This window comes from Protopterus annectens, chromosome 8.part0, assembly GCF_019279795.1.
Source record: "Protopterus annectens isolate FY-2018-M chromosome 8.part0, PAN1.0, whole genome shotgun sequence".
Taxonomy (NCBI): domain Eukaryota; kingdom Metazoa; phylum Chordata; order Ceratodontiformes; family Protopteridae; genus Protopterus; species Protopterus annectens.
In genome coordinates, this window is record NC_056741.1 from 1,513,124,218 (window position 1) to 1,513,139,982 (window position 15,765).

A 15,765-nucleotide genomic window follows, 5' to 3' on the forward strand; every position below is an offset into this window, starting at 1 on the left:
CAGGATCAGAAGGAAAAGCTGTCTTAAAGCAGACAATTTCAAAGTGGATAAGCCACTGTATCCATTTCTGCTACTCGCACCATGGTAAACCTGTACCCAAGGGCATTAGGTCTCATTCCACCAGAGCTGCAGCTACCTCGGCAGCCTTTCTCAGAGGGGTACCAACCAAGGACATTCTAGAGGCTGCTACTTGGAGTTCTGTTCACACCTTTACAAAGCATTACCATTTGCCTCTCTACTCTAAGTCCAGGGCAGGCTTTGCCACTGCAGTGCCGCAGGGCCTTATAGCCGCATCTAATGTTGTTTAGCTCCAGCCTCCCAACCATAGTTTGGGGATTCTACCCAAATGTAATGACTGCAACAGTGAAACATGAAGAACATAGTACAGTTGTGTACACTTACCATAAATGTAGATGTTAGAGTGTATTCACTGTTGCAGTCCAGGTTACACTCCCGCCATCCCCCTTTCATTCTACAGTTTAGCTTTCCTTCTCTATCTTCTACAACCTATGTGGTGTATTTGCTTGTAGATGAAGGAAAAGTTTATTTTGATGCATGTGTATATATATATATATATATATATATATATATATATATATATATATATATATATATATACATATATATAATATTGCTACCTTTTTGGGGCACCTGACATTGGGGGCAAGAAAAACTAAAGAAAATGGCGTCGGCTGCATGTTTTATACCCCTGACGAACTGATGTCATGGAAGAGAAGACAGCAACCAACGCAGGACCCAAGACTTAGGAATTCAGGCCGACTGAGGGCAACCTGCCAGCAGATTACCCAAATGTAATGACTGCAGCAGTGAATACACTTGAACATCTTCATTTATGGTAAGTGTACACAACTGTACTTTTTTATCGGTGACCCAATCCATAGAAGAATTGACCAAGAAGGGACAGGTTCAGCTCAAACATGCATGTGAGAGAGAAATATGGGAGATAGGTGATGTGTCCTTGGGAGACATGTTTTGCCAAGGTATATCTTGTGGAGACTGGACCTAGCAGGAGCAGTATTGCTGTTTATGAAGTTGGAAGGGGTTCCAGAGAGGTTTGCTGTATACACACACAGTCAGTGACTCCCTGGTGCATACAGAACCGTAGAGAGTCATTTATATGTAAAGTTTTATGTAAAGGGAGTCATGCACATCCTACAGAAATACTACTGAGGATGACTGCCTACCAATACACCTCAACTATCCAGATTCTCACAGAATGTCCATATTTTTGCCTTATATTTGTTTTCTGTTCTGTTTAAAGATGTTGGATGAGATAGGGGAGGAATGGCTCCAGATGGTACTGATAGTGTGGAGAGTAAGGGGTATCCCAGATGACTGGAGAATAAGCATACTTGTGCCAGTGTACAAGAACAAAGGGGACATCCACAACTGTGGGCAGTACATAGGCATCAAACTCCTATCACATTGCATGAAAGTTCTGGAGAGGGTGATTGATAAATGGATACGCAGGGTAGTAGAATATAAGATGGGAGATGAGCAGTTTGGATTCAGATCAGGATGCAGCATAATTGATCTGATGTTTGCATCAAGACAGATACTTGAGAAGAAGCTAGAGATGAGGAGAGAGTCCAACTTGGGCATTCCTAGACTTGGAGAAAGCATATGACAGGGTCCCAAGACAGCTGATCTGGGCAGTACTTCAGTGGTTTGAAGTCCCAGAAACATTGGTAGAATTAGTGCAGGCTATGTACAAGAACCCAATACCTCAAGTATGAACAGTGTTCAGCCTCACACAGGGGGTCCTAGTGGGATTCGGTGTACACCAGGGTTCGTCTTTGAGCCCACTGCTGTTCATACTGGTGATGGACTACATTAGCAAGCCGGTTGGAGTGGACTGATCAACAAAGTTGCTGTATGCAAACGATGTGTCATTACAGGCAGACTATAAGCTAGAACTTCAGCAAAGGATAGGAGAATGGAATGCAAAAGTGAAGGCGCATGGGATGAAAGTAAGCACAGATAGACTGTAGTAATGGCAGCAAATTGGGGAAATCAGAAGATGCTGGAACTAGAGATAGAAAGGAAAATAGTGAAACAGGTAAACGGCTTCAGGTATCTGAGAGGAGTGGTTGAGGAGAAGGGAAGTCTGAATGAAGAGTTCAAAGCTAGAATCAGTGGGGCTGCAGCCAGCTGGCATAATGTCAGGTGTAGTTTATGATTTAAGATGCTGAAAAGTAAGGTGTACAAGACAATGGTGCGACCAGTAAACTACTGTATGGTTCAGAAACCTAGGCAGTAAAGGAAGAACAGCTGAAGAAGCTAGAGCTGATGGAAATGAAATTCATGAGAAGGGTGGTAGGATCCACACTGTGGGACAGAGAAAATGAGGACATAAGTAGCTCCAAATGCGTAAAAGATCAAAGACAACATATTACGGTGGTTTGGACACATGCAGAAAAGCAGAAGACAATCTGTTGAGGAAGATTTGGGACAGACAGAAAGAAGACGAGGAAGCAAGGACATCCAGCAAAGAGGTGGATGGCGACAGTTAACACAATACCCTGACCACATGTAGAAAAAAATGGGAAAAGGGGGGCTGATAATGATGATTTGTTTTCTGTTCCTTATAAAATTTGTGGTTTTCTAGCAAATCATTGAGGTTTGAACTCAATAAATAATGACAGACGTTTGATTTTCAGACTTCTTATCCTTTAGAAAATGCATACTAAATCAAAACCTGCTGTTCTAATAAAATTTCTAAGTTTATAACAGCGATATTTAAAATCTTTTCCTGAGTTTGAGACTTTGTCCCTCCCATTATTTTTGGCTTTATCATTATTTCTTGCTCTAAGAGGTTGAGAAGTATGCTGCCTACCATTACTTAGTTCCTATCACCTACTCGTAGTGAATAAGAACAGTTGAGTCTGTAGGTGGTTCAGGTTAAATAGCTGGGTAGAGAAGACAAAAAAAAAGCTTGTACTCTCTCTGTGTACGTACACCCTTAAAACATGAAGCTTGTCAGGTGGCTGTGATTATCTAAATAATAAAGTGGCCATCTGAAACAGATTAGAAATGAGCAGTAGCTGGTTGAATGGGATACATAGCTGCATCAAGTTCTGTATGTTCAATACCTGAATAAGCTAAATGTGTATTGAATATGTGGTACTGTGATAATGTAACTTTTTCAAGTTAATGGAACTTGTACAGGTGGCTTAGTGTGTCGTGGAAATGATAATATACAGAAATAACACTCTGACATCATAAGAAAAGCAGATGACATTTTATTTCTCTAATAACCAACAACAGTTCTGCTTTCCTGTTTGCAAATAGGGAAGCAGTATTTCAGAACTATCATACTGTCAGTTTGAAAGAACACTTAACTAGCATTCTGAACCTTTGACCTTTTATGGCCAATTGTAACAGGTTGGGCTTGTGTTTTTGTGACGATAGGTGGTGTACTGCCAGCTGTGTTAGGAAGAGTAGGGTAGTGGATGTGTAACGTATGCCAGCACAGCTAGTTGGAATTTAGTAAATAATTGTATGTTTGAATATCAAACTGATTTGTGCAGATGCTTGTGTTGAAAATGTATTTGTAAAGTTGTTTGTGTTCAAAATGTATCAGCGGTGCGCCCTGCTGGAAAGAAAATAAATTTCCATTCACTGTTGTAACTGTTTAAATGTATGTATTGTAACAGAGGATACTGGAAAAGAAGAGGTTAAGAAATGCAGCTGGAGACAAAGTTTGTATTAGGAAGCTGCCTGCATTGTCACTGGGGTGAACTAATTGCTACTGTGTAAGGGTGGAGGCTTGAAATTGTTTTATGAGTTTCAGGATCTGCAGCAGATCTGAGCAAAGCTCAGCCTGTGTGTATGGTAACACATAGGTGCTAAAGTCCTGACAGCTTCTAGTGTTGGTGATAGTGTGGGAAACAGAGTCAGATGACCAGATGTAATGTCATTCTGTACGCTATCCCAAAAATAATGTTTAGATACTATATTGAGAAGTCTCTCAGCCAGACTGAGGATTCTGTTTTGGAAATCTGACATAGAATGATCCCTCACCTGCTTCATCTTGCCTTGCTCTAGTAAATGAACCAGGGAATAGTAACTCTCTTTAGATTTGTCTGGAAATATAGTGAGATTAGTTAAGTACTGTTTTTCTGTATCCGTTGAGCTGTTATTTTGATATTTCCTGTGGTTGAAACTGGGGTTTACTGTAAATATATATTTAGTATTTTCATGTTCTTTTATTATTTATTAAATATATTTAAACTTCTCATTGTGGCTGGTCCTTTTAGAAAATATTTATGTTTTGAGAGTATTTGCATATAACTGTTTGGTGATAACTCTGGACACTCCTGAAAGCCTTGCTGTTTGGTCAACATTACCATTTGTATTAATATTAATTTCACTCAGTATAATTGGGATATCCTTTTAAGAGCCTTAATAGTGGCAGTGAATCTACCTTATAGAGTGGGTAATCTGTGCCAGCCTTTCCCAGGTATGTGTGTGAAAATTAAATCTCAAAAGAATGTGTGTCAGCTACTTGAGGTAGGGACACGAAGCACTGGATGTTCTTCATCTCACATTGCTGCATGGTTTACGGGATGTCAGAAAAAGTGAATAACTGTATTTCAGGTTGGTCTTCGGAAGCGTTGCACTATAATATGCCCGGATTCGCCGCCGCCCACTTCTTTCAGCGCGCCAAGCAAGCAGCAGCTAAACCCAGGCCTGGAGTCCCAGGGGAGACTTTGATATTGCAGGATGTGGCCTCTCAGGAGGCAGGTCAGGCTGAAGGGCTTCTCAGGTTACTGCTCCCAGAGGCAGGCCAGGTTTAGCTTCTGTTGGTGTCACTCCTAGTTCAACAGGATCTGTGCCCAAGAAGCACATGCTTAAAATGGCAGAAGATTTAATTACTTTGATTAGAGGTTCTTTGCCCCTCCTGATAAAAGGCCTAGGGTGGAACCAGAGTTGGGGAGTTTTGAGCAGGCGATGTTTCAGAGTCTTGACTGAAGACTTGCAGGAGTACTCTCCTTATTCTGATTCTGATGCAGATGAGAGACTCTTCATTCCATGAGGGAACATTTTAAGTGGGAAGGTCAGGACTTCTCTGATTCCAGGAAAAGGCTACCCCAGCATAGGCCCTTGGCTATACCTCCTGTTCTGGATGTTGTGGAAGATGTGTTTGCAGTGATTCTTTGCCTCCTGCAGATAAAGAGGCCAGAGCTTTGGATAGATGGGCATGTTGAAATATCAAAACTATCTTCTTTCTCAATTGAAGTCTAAGGTAGATGCTCTGGCAGAAGGCATTGAGTGTAAAGAATTACAAGATTTGGTGCATGTCTCTGAACAGGTGGGTAAGCATTCTTTACAATGTGGTTTTGATGCTGTACAGGCCTCGTCTAGGGTGGCTGCCACTGGTTCAGTTCTTGCCTGGCTGAGGGATCAGAATTTATCTGACCATGTTAAGACAAGGATTTTGGATGCTCCTTTACAGTCTGATGTGTTGTTTGGTTCACCTGTGGAGTCAGTCTTGAAGAAAATGGAAGACAAGGCTAAGTCTATGCAGGCTGTTAAAGATTTTTTGCAAGTCCAGCCTCCAGTTTAGTAGGAATTGGCCTGCTAAGGGGTGGGCGTATCCTTCTTATGATTCTCAGTCTAGGGGTAGATCTAGCTCAGAGTTCCTTCAGACCTAGAACGGGAGTTCACCTGCACAGTCTTCGGGTGAGGGCAGGGGCCAGTCCTTTCGTAAACAGGCCCAATGACCTACCTTTTCAGCTGCCAGATCCTTCTTGCCTGGCAGCACCTTTGGGAGGAAGGTTGGCACTCTTCAAAAATTGAAAGTTTGATTACTCAAGACAGATGGGTATTGGATATCATACACCAAGGTTACAAGTTTTATTTCCATACCTTGCCTCCCTTCAAAGGCATGCCACCTCCTCAGCAAAGACTAGAGGCTCACAAACAAATTTCTCTGCTACTTCAAATAAGAAGTGGGCCTAGGATTTTATTCTTATCTATGCTTTTACCTCTGCTGGGCAAAGATCACTGGATGGTGACTCTGGATCTCAAGGAGGCTTACCTTCATGTTCCTATCCTCATTATCAGTTCTCTGCATTGCAGTGATAGCTTTCTTCAGGCTAATCTTCATCATTTACACTATGTGATAGCAGTGCTAAGATGCCTGGGGTATTCTGTGAGCGAAATAAAGTCCAGTCTAGTACCCTCTCAGGACATGTGCTTTCTGGGTGTGAGACTGAATACAGCATCCCAGATGGCCTTTTGACCCCGGACAAACAAAAGAATCTTTCTCTTTACTTCCATCAATTGTCTCATCAGTCCAGGCTGACTGCAAGGACAGTCCTTCAAGCCTTGGGGTTCATGGCATCTTGTATTCTGGTGCTTCCCAATGCCAAACTGCATATGAGGAAGCTACAATGGTATCTCAAAATGTATGGACACAGCACTGCCAAGATATGGACACTGTCATTCAGATAATACCTTGCATTCAAAAGGAGTTTTTGTGGTGGGCTCAGGAATGTCACTTAAACGACTTGAACATCTACATATCAATTTGAAGGAGATGTTAGCAGTCCAATTTGCATTATTAGCTTTCAAGGATTTACTTTCCAGGGCAGGTGTTGGTTCTAACAGACAACACAACTGTCATGTGGTACATCAACAAGCAATATCCTCTATGCAGACAAGCAATGATTTTGTGGGAGACTGCTCTCAGTTTACAGCTGAATCTTCAGGCAAGGTTTCCAGAACTCCTTAGCAGATGTGTTGAGCAGACAAATTATGGATGATCCTCATGTATTTCAGAAATTGACAGTGTTCACTAAACTACCAGCTGCCAAAGTTTTGCACAAAAGCTTGCACAAAAGGTTTCATCCCCACAGGAAAGTGGATGCTCTTTCATTCAACTGGAGCAATCTTCATGTGTATGCCTTTCCACCTCTGCCTCTCCTCCCAAACCATGGCCTTTGCCTTCGATTCCACACCTGCTGTCTCAGGAGAGCAGTCATTTACTCCATGTCAAACTTCACTCTCTACATCTAACAGCCTGGCATATTCTGTTTTAAACCCTGGAGGGTCTCAGCTTCCACAGCAAGTTTTGAATGTTATTTTGGAGGCCAGAAGGCCTAGTACATAAATGGAAGAGATTTTTATTTTGGAGTACAGCAAAGGAATTTGATGTTTCTAAGCCTAATTTAAGTGTGGCTCTTCAATATCTTACTGAGTTACTGGACAAAGGTTTGTCCTTCTCTTCTATTAAGATTCATGCTGCAGCAATTTCTGCTCACTATGACTGTGACCCACCATTGTTTTCTCATCCTTTGTTTAAGCAATTCCTTAGAGGGCAAAGAATATAAGACCCCCACGAGAGCTCCTACTCCTGCTTGGGATCTCAATTTTGTGTTGGAGAAACTCACTCTACAACCTTTTGAGCCTGCAGCTACTGCCGAGTTGAAATATTTATCATGGAAGACTGCGAAGGGTTTCTGAATTACAGGCCCTAATGGCGGTTGAGCCTTTCTTAATTTTCCATAAGGATAGGGTATCCTTTATGCCTAAAGTGGTTTCTAGTGTGGCTTTAAACCAAACTATTCATTTGCCTACTTTTTATGCAAACCCCAAAATAAAGGGGAAAGATTTTTTGCACTTTGGATATACACAGGCAGTTGCGATATTTATTTGAGCAGAACTAAAGGGTTCAGGCAGTCTCAGCAGTTATTTGTTTCATTTGGCCTGTGTCAAAACAAACTATTTCTAAGTTTCTGTTATTCCCATCATGGTAAGGAGATTCCAGCTGGGATTAGGCCTCATTCCACTAAAGATATTTTGGAGGCAGCTACTTGGAGTTCAGTGCATACCCTTCCACTTTACTCTAAATCTAGGGCTGGTTTTGCCACTGCAATTTTACAGTGCATTTTGGCAGCTCCTAATGCTTTATAGTTTTGCCATCCTGGACTGCAGCAATGTGAGATGAAGAACATAGTACAGTTTTGTACCTACCATAAATGTAGATGTTCAAGATCCACATTTGCATGGGTGGTTGGTTGTTTTTTGCTGTCTTTTGGTTTTGACCTTTCCTTTTAGGGTCTTCTGACATCTGGGGCAAGAAAAGACTGAGGATACTGATGTCAGTCTTAATTTGATATTCGGGCCGACCGAAGGACGGACTACCCATATGTAAGGACTGCAGCAATGTGGATCTTCGAACATCTACATTTATGGTAGGTACAAAACTGTACTTTTCACAGAGAGAGTGGTGGAGGACTTGGCTTGGACACAGCTGAGGCTTAACTCTGCAGCTGTGCCAGTGGGGAGCCTGGGGAGAGACAGAGAGAAACCCAGACTCAGAGCTGAGTGTGTGTTCCATGTGTGCTCTTAAGGGAAATTGTGCTTGATGCAGAGAGGTCTGCATCTGGAACTATTGAGTGTATCCCTTTGTATTCCAAGTGAACGTTCCTCTCCAGTGTCAGTGGTGAGGATTAAGGCTCCTTGATTACTGGCCCAGAGTGGGGACGTCGCAGTTACCTTAAGATTTTCTGATTGCTACAAGGATTCCACTTAATTTTAATTGGATATTCATAGTTTTTCCTAAGAAATGACAAACATTTTATTTTATTTTTTTACACCTAATGATCTTAGTGTTTTGAACAGTTTGTCTTAGGTAAGTTCTGTCTAAAATAACAAGTGTGTAATATATGATGACACATTTGGCCTTCCAAAACATTGAATTTGCATCTAAGACAAGTTACAGAATACATGTGTAAGCATGTATAGTTAAAGAAATCAGGAAACTCAGATTTCAGCTTTACTGTGCAAATTACTCATAAATATTACTTATAGGTGATCTTAAATAGTCTTCTGTAAAAAATGTGTTTGGTGATACTAGAATAACTGTATTAAAGCATCAGGTGTCACTGCACATTATTGTCTCTAGATGTAATGGTCCTTGGTTTTAGAATTTGTACTAAAAAACAGAGGCTTTCTAGCCTTTCCGTTATCTAAAGCAGAGACCAACAGAAAAATAATATAATTATTATAAAAAAATTAGTCTGATGTTACAAAACTATAAGCAGTAATAAGCACACAACAGAATCTTTGATTAACTATTTCAACTTGCTCTGTGTCATGGGATGTGCATCTCTGACCACACAAATGTATAATAAAATTACTTTTTAAGTACTGATGGGATTTAAAAACACATGTCACTACTACAAAGATCTCTGCATCACATTACTGGGGTGCATGGAACCCACTCCTAATTCAGGGAATGATTACAGTTCATGAAATTAATTTCATTTCAGTCTTTAATGTTAGCCCAGAGTACTCTTCTTGGCACCCACGATCTGCCCAGAATTGACTTCTCCTGTAATTCATATGATGTGTGGGAGATTGGTGTAATGAATAAGGTGTTTGTCTTACAGACACAAGGTACAGGGTTTGATTCTCACATGGGATAATTGGCTAGGCTTAAAATAGCCCACAAAGGCAGTTAGCCTAGTACTAATCTATGACCCTATGACCCTAAGTTACATGTATTGCTAGCATATTTAAGTATAATTATAATTTTTTTTTTTTATTAAACTTGTTACTCCTACTACTATTGGAAGTGTTTGCGTATCTTTTGTCCACATTGCTCTAGTTTCTGCTTGCAAATCCTGGTATTATGGTATTTTCTATCATGGTATGTAAGACACTGTAATCACCAGGTGTAGCAGTTTTATTTAACAATGCTACTTTTGTCTTTTCAATTATTATTGCATCTGCTTTTCTCCTATCTGTTTTTTTACACTGTTGGTAATAGGTGATCCCATGCGATATAACTTCACTCTCTGTAATGCTTCGTCATTTGTTTCCAATGCTTCTCTGCTACTTCTGTATTGTAGTGTTTGCACAATCCCCATTGCAGCAGTCTTGCCACATTATTGTGACTTTCAGTGTACAGTTCCCCTGCCATGAGAAATAGCTACAAAATGTGCAACTATTTCCAGTTCTGTTATGCAGAACCCGATTTTCCTTTTCTCCCACGTGTTCAAAGGACATTGTAAACCAGTGTGTTCATAGTCGACCAGCTTGGTCCATCTTTATTAGCCTTTTATCATTTGGTTTCAGTTCACCTCTCCTTTACCATTTTTGCATCAAATCTTAGTCAACACGAGGGTCTCCCAGGAGATCTCTGTACTTGCCACTAAATTTGTGGATTGAGTTTGTTAGTCATCCTTGCAGGGAACATAGTCATCTGTCTGTTTGACAGGTATGCAAACAGCAGAGCTAAGCACTGTGTAAATAATATCTGATTTGTGGACACATCTGCTAGATTGAAAACTGGCTACAGACAGGACACAGGAGGTTAGGTTAGGGGAAGCCATGTCCACAAAAAGATCTTTCACTAGTGGGGTTCCAGAGGGCTCTGCACTGCGGCAGGTCCATTTGACATCTATTTCTCTAAAGTGAGAACAATTGTCAAGGGTCTCTGGTTGATTCCTACAAACTCTCAGTGATCCTACAGGAGGATTTATACCACAGAAATAACTGTTGTCAGATTCATGGAATAAAGCTAAATGATAAAAGGTGCCTTATTATGTCGTTTGGAAAACTTACTGCCACAGGGAATTGTCACATTGACAATACACTCAATATTAGAACCAGTAGTTAGGTATTTAAGAACTTGCGTAGACATACTTAGCATTTGACCAATATGTCTCCACAACAAGTCATTCTATATTGCGCAGCTTATAAGTAGAGAGATAGCTAGGTCCATAAGTGTCATCATCCCAGTTTATTCATCTCTCTTTAGGTCCAGCATTGAGTACATTGCCCTGTTTGGTATGTACTGATTCAGACATTTACAACAGCTAGAGCAACTGCAGAGATTTCTTACAGAAAGAATACTGAGTCTAAAGCACATGTCTTACGTGGACCACCTCAAAACACTGTTACTGTACTCTGTGTCATATAGACTACTAAGAAGTGACTTATGCCTGGGTTATATGACATTGTCAGACCCAGTATTTATGGACCTCCTCCACACATCTGCAAGTCTAATGGTACTAGAAATACCAACTTCTGGGACCAAAAACCACTTCTGCAACATAAGCAGATTGGTGTGGAGGGACAGGCACCTATCTCTGAAGATACCACAACTCTGGAGCAGGTTTCCCATCCATGTAAAACAAAGTTCATCCATGTTCCTATTCAAACACTTGATTTAGATCAATGGACTATGGTAGGAAGTTTACCCTAGGATAGACGCTAGCCTTATAGTGGACAGAGACCGTGCTTAAATGACCTACCTTACAGCAAGGTTCCATAATACACTTGAAGGTGTGACCCTAGCAATTAATCCTTTACAAAGTAAAATTATGGCAAAGATAGTTGAGCACCTATGGGATAATATAGCTAGGTAACATGGCTAGGCTTAAAATGTCCTACCAGGAATGACAGCCTAATATTTTCCTGTGAACATATGAATTCTGTGGATTAGGATATTGCAAGAGCTACTTTACAGCAATCCTGGTCATTCTTTTATTTTTGTACAGGTGTCTCAAGCATCCAGTTAGCAGTCTTCCCAGGTAAGGCATCTGTTGATAGAGAAATCATTTGGCCATTAGTGCAGAGGTCTGAAGCTATGACCTTGTTAATAAGCAGTTTCCTGTGGTCCATGATTTCCTCATACTCCATTTGTCTGCTGTGTGACCTAGAGGTCCCTTGGCCAGACAATATTTTTGGGTAATTGGTTAACCGGTTAACCTCCTGTAATGCATGCTTATTAGCTACCTATGAATGTGAAAAATGTATATCAACGTCATAACATGTTATGGGTATGCTTCCATTCTAAGTATGTTAAAAGGAAAATTATATAGACAAAATTGTTCTGTATTAGAAGTGAATATTATTTCTAGTTTTTGGAAGAATGGCTGCATTAGAAATACTGATATGGAGTGTAAATGGCCTTACTAGTTTAGACAAGAAAGAGAGAGTGCCAGCAAGTGCAGAGAATTTTAGTGTGCAAGTAGCAGTGTTACAAGAGATGCATCTAGACAAATATATTAATTTGATAAAACAAGGATTCCAGGAAGGATATTCAGCAGAATATCGCGACAAAGAAAAAAAGGATGTTAGAGGACAAGGAGTAATGATACTGATTGGGAAAGTGGCACCAGAATTGATAGAGAAACAGGGTGGAAAAGATAGTTATGAAAGATTTGTAGTGATAGGAGGTTGTTGAATAGGAAAATGGATTACCTTGTGTCCCCTTATATAAATGTGTTAGAGAATTTCAGGTGAGAAAAGCTTTTAGCAAGGCATTTTTACTTATGGGTATTGACTGTGGAACCTGGTTACTAGTAATGGCAATGTCATGGAGACCTAAAAGTGAGATTGTAGATAGAAAAGCAGAATATTTTAAAGAACTGTATGAAAGTATTTGGTATGGAGAATATTTCTATATTAAGGGGAGACCATGGGTAATTCACATACTATTTCCCCAGATGTAGCAGTTCAGCCAGACTGTGTAGAAATTGCTCATCACAGGAGCATGTTCATTTGAGAGACAATTAATAACTGTATCTGATCATGCCCCTATAATGGTTAGGAAGCAAAATGTTGCTATTTCCCTGCATATTTATTGTAAAGAAAATACTTCAGGGAGTAGGTAACAGATAAACACTCTGATCTTTTAGGGAATATATAAACTACCCCAAAAGCCTGATAGAAGATAAATTCGAACTTTTAAAATGTGGTAGAAATAAGGGAGAATGAGAGAGGGAAATGATATCAGAAACTATTTGGAAGAATTGGTATAGGAGAGGTTACTCCAAAATAAAGGGAATCTTAAAAGAAGGAGGAGATATGGATGCAAACAGCAAAGGGAAAATATGTGAATATTGGGATAATACACAAAAATATAGGAGTTTTTCATTTAAGCAATTATATATATTGAATGTAATCCCACAGTGCAGAAGCTGTTAGTCTGAGGATGTAATCAACAGAAAAAGTAGAAGTATTGGTTACTAAATTTAGAGACCCTGAAGAAATATTGAAAATTTGAGATTTTATGAAAATGTGTACAAGGCAGAAGACACAGGAAGACAGAATAAGGAATAACTGGAAATTTTAGTGGAAGATTTAAATGTGTCCATGTTGAGAGGAAGGAGGATGAATACCTAATAGTGAGGAGAGCTAGAGAAGAAATAAAAAAGTTGTGTAAAAAATCTCCAGGAATTGAAAGAGGAAATTTGGAAGTTAAGAAATTAAGGATTTTATTTTCAAGACATTATTTAGTAACATCTTGAATGGGGCGACATTACTGGCATCTTGGAAAAGGCAATGGTGGCAGTATTGCCATATAAGGGGAAAAAGACCCAGTGAACACTTCAGTTATATGGACCTCCAGGTTTGAATCACGACTATAAAGTGTTAATTGGGTAAAAGAATGGCAAAAGTCTTGTCAAATTGATAGGCACAAATCATTGTGGCTTTGTGAAAGAGAGGCATTCTTTGATAATATCAATAGAGCAATGAGGATATAAAAGGATTATGACTACAGGAATACACCATTATTTTCTGATGAGCCTGGATATGGAGAAAATCTTAAGGTGTGCCTGGTCTTCATGAGCACATAATGACAGAATTTGTATATCCAAACAGTGCAGTAGAGTTAAAAATAATGAGGGTATTGAAGCAAGAATAAAAGTTGAAGGGGTCCTTCCTGACAGGCTGTATTTGAGTAGAGGAACTAGGCAGGGATGTCTACACTTCCTTTTGCTGTTTACACCAGACTTGCAGCCTTTGGCTAGGAAAATAAGAGGTTCACAAGTTCATGGTTGTAGTTAGTGTGGATGCCAAAGGAAAGTAGCTTTGTTTGCAGATGATATGTTGTATCTGAGCACTCCAGAACAAGCTTTTCCTTGTCTATTAAATATTTTGAGACAGTTTCAAGCTTTTATGGGTATATAAAATAAAAAACAAGACAAAGGCAACAGCTGTAAACTATGTGCCTACACTTGTAAGTTCAACAGCATCCATCTTTCGGGGTCATGATAAAATGAGGTGGTAAGTTGTAAGACCCAGGAAGGAATCAATTTTTGCAACTAAAGATGCTTAAGAGGAATTAAAATAGCAGATAATTAATACAAAATCAAATATCAGAAGATCATAAAATATATCTGGACAGTAAGATACAAGCAGTGAGTATGTTTTTAGTTCTTAGTGATGTATACAGGTAAAGTGTACTTTTACCAAGCTTAGGAGAGGTTATGAACAGCAGGTACTAAAGAGTTGAATGAGTTTATCTGGAAAGGGAAGAAGGCAAGGCTTAGGGTGAGACAAGTTAAGCCTACCCTTAGAACAAGATGGACCAGGGTGCCAGACTTGAAGGAATATTTTCAAGACTAAAATGCTGAGATTTACTTATGTAATACAAGCTAATGGTTATAGATCTAAATGGAAAATTATGTCAAATCGGGGTGTGTGTGTGTGCGCGCGTGTGCAAGATTTACAGAGGAGAGGTTAGCCTTTTGGGCATAAGCCCTAAAACCTAATGTCAGTAGTTATACATTAGATTACATTTATAAAGTGGCAGATGTTTGTAACTAAAGAAGTTAGAGATTGAAGAAGGGAAATCCTGCCTGAAGGGACATTTACTGTTAAACGTGGAAACTAGACAACAGGTGTCTGGAAGTAATTGGAGTACTGGGAGCAAGTAAATAGTCAAGCTAGAAAAGTAATAGAGTGGGGCGAAACAAAGCTGATCTTTGAGTTGCATATTAGATGCTTATCTTTTTGGAAATTGATAGAGTACAAGCATAGAGAAAGGGAGAACATGAATACTAACTGAAATGCCAGCTTTAGCAAAATTTGTTGTGGAACTAAGAATAGAAAATGCTATTAAGAATGGAATATTTATCAGGGCCTGTAGAATGCATAACAACAAGTATAAGAATCAGAGGAGTTGAGAAGAAAATGGGAGAAGAGAATAGATTACAATGGAACAGGAATAAATTTGCAGGGCTCCTAAGTATGCAACAAAGTCCAGATGATTCAGATACTTGCTTTGAAGTGCCTGTATAGTTCTCTCTTCAGTCTGGGTAGACTCCAAAGAATTTTCCTACAAGGGGAGAAAAAATGCTTGGGATGTGAATGTTTTTTTTTGGGGGGAGGGGTTACAAGAACTAATTATTAAAAAAAAAAAAAAAAGACTCCACGCACAGTGTCCTGACACAGATGATTAGGGAACAGGGAATAGGTGGTGGTCAACATGGAAATTAATTTTTTAGGCTAGAGGCTACAGCTAGAACTATCAAGGAACATAAGACCTAATTAACTTAATGATGTTGGTAGCAAAAAAAGCAATTACAAGAAATGGAACTCAAAAAGTTAACCAACTATTGAAGAAGTATTGAATATTGTAAAAGAAATAAAGCAATGTGAGGTGGGATTTATGAGAGAGGATGGAAGTAAATTGCATTTAAATAAAGAACATTTATGGCAATCAGTATATAAAAATTCATTTTTAAGTGAATTAATGTAAGATGGCTGTCAGGAATTAGATGAATGTGAATGAAGAAAATGGTGAAAAATGGGAGAAAATCATGTTGAGAAGGTGTATGTAATATGAAAATGTAATCAATCAATATATGGCATTAAGTCAACCAAGAAATTAAAATAGAACAGCAAACATGCCAAATAGTAATGGAATCCACCAAAGCCAAGTCGTACAAACGAACATAAAATCCAATCCTTCTTTATTGTACAACACAGATGATT

At 39.4% G+C, this 15,765-nt stretch overlaps 1 protein-coding gene across 1 annotated transcript in view; it reads left to right on the plus strand.

The window, feature by feature from the left end:
* Positions 1-15,765, plus strand: part of ARHGAP32 (Rho GTPase activating protein 32) — a 3,207,216-nt gene that overhangs the window by 3,071,461 nt on the left and 119,990 nt on the right. The window lies entirely within an intron of this gene.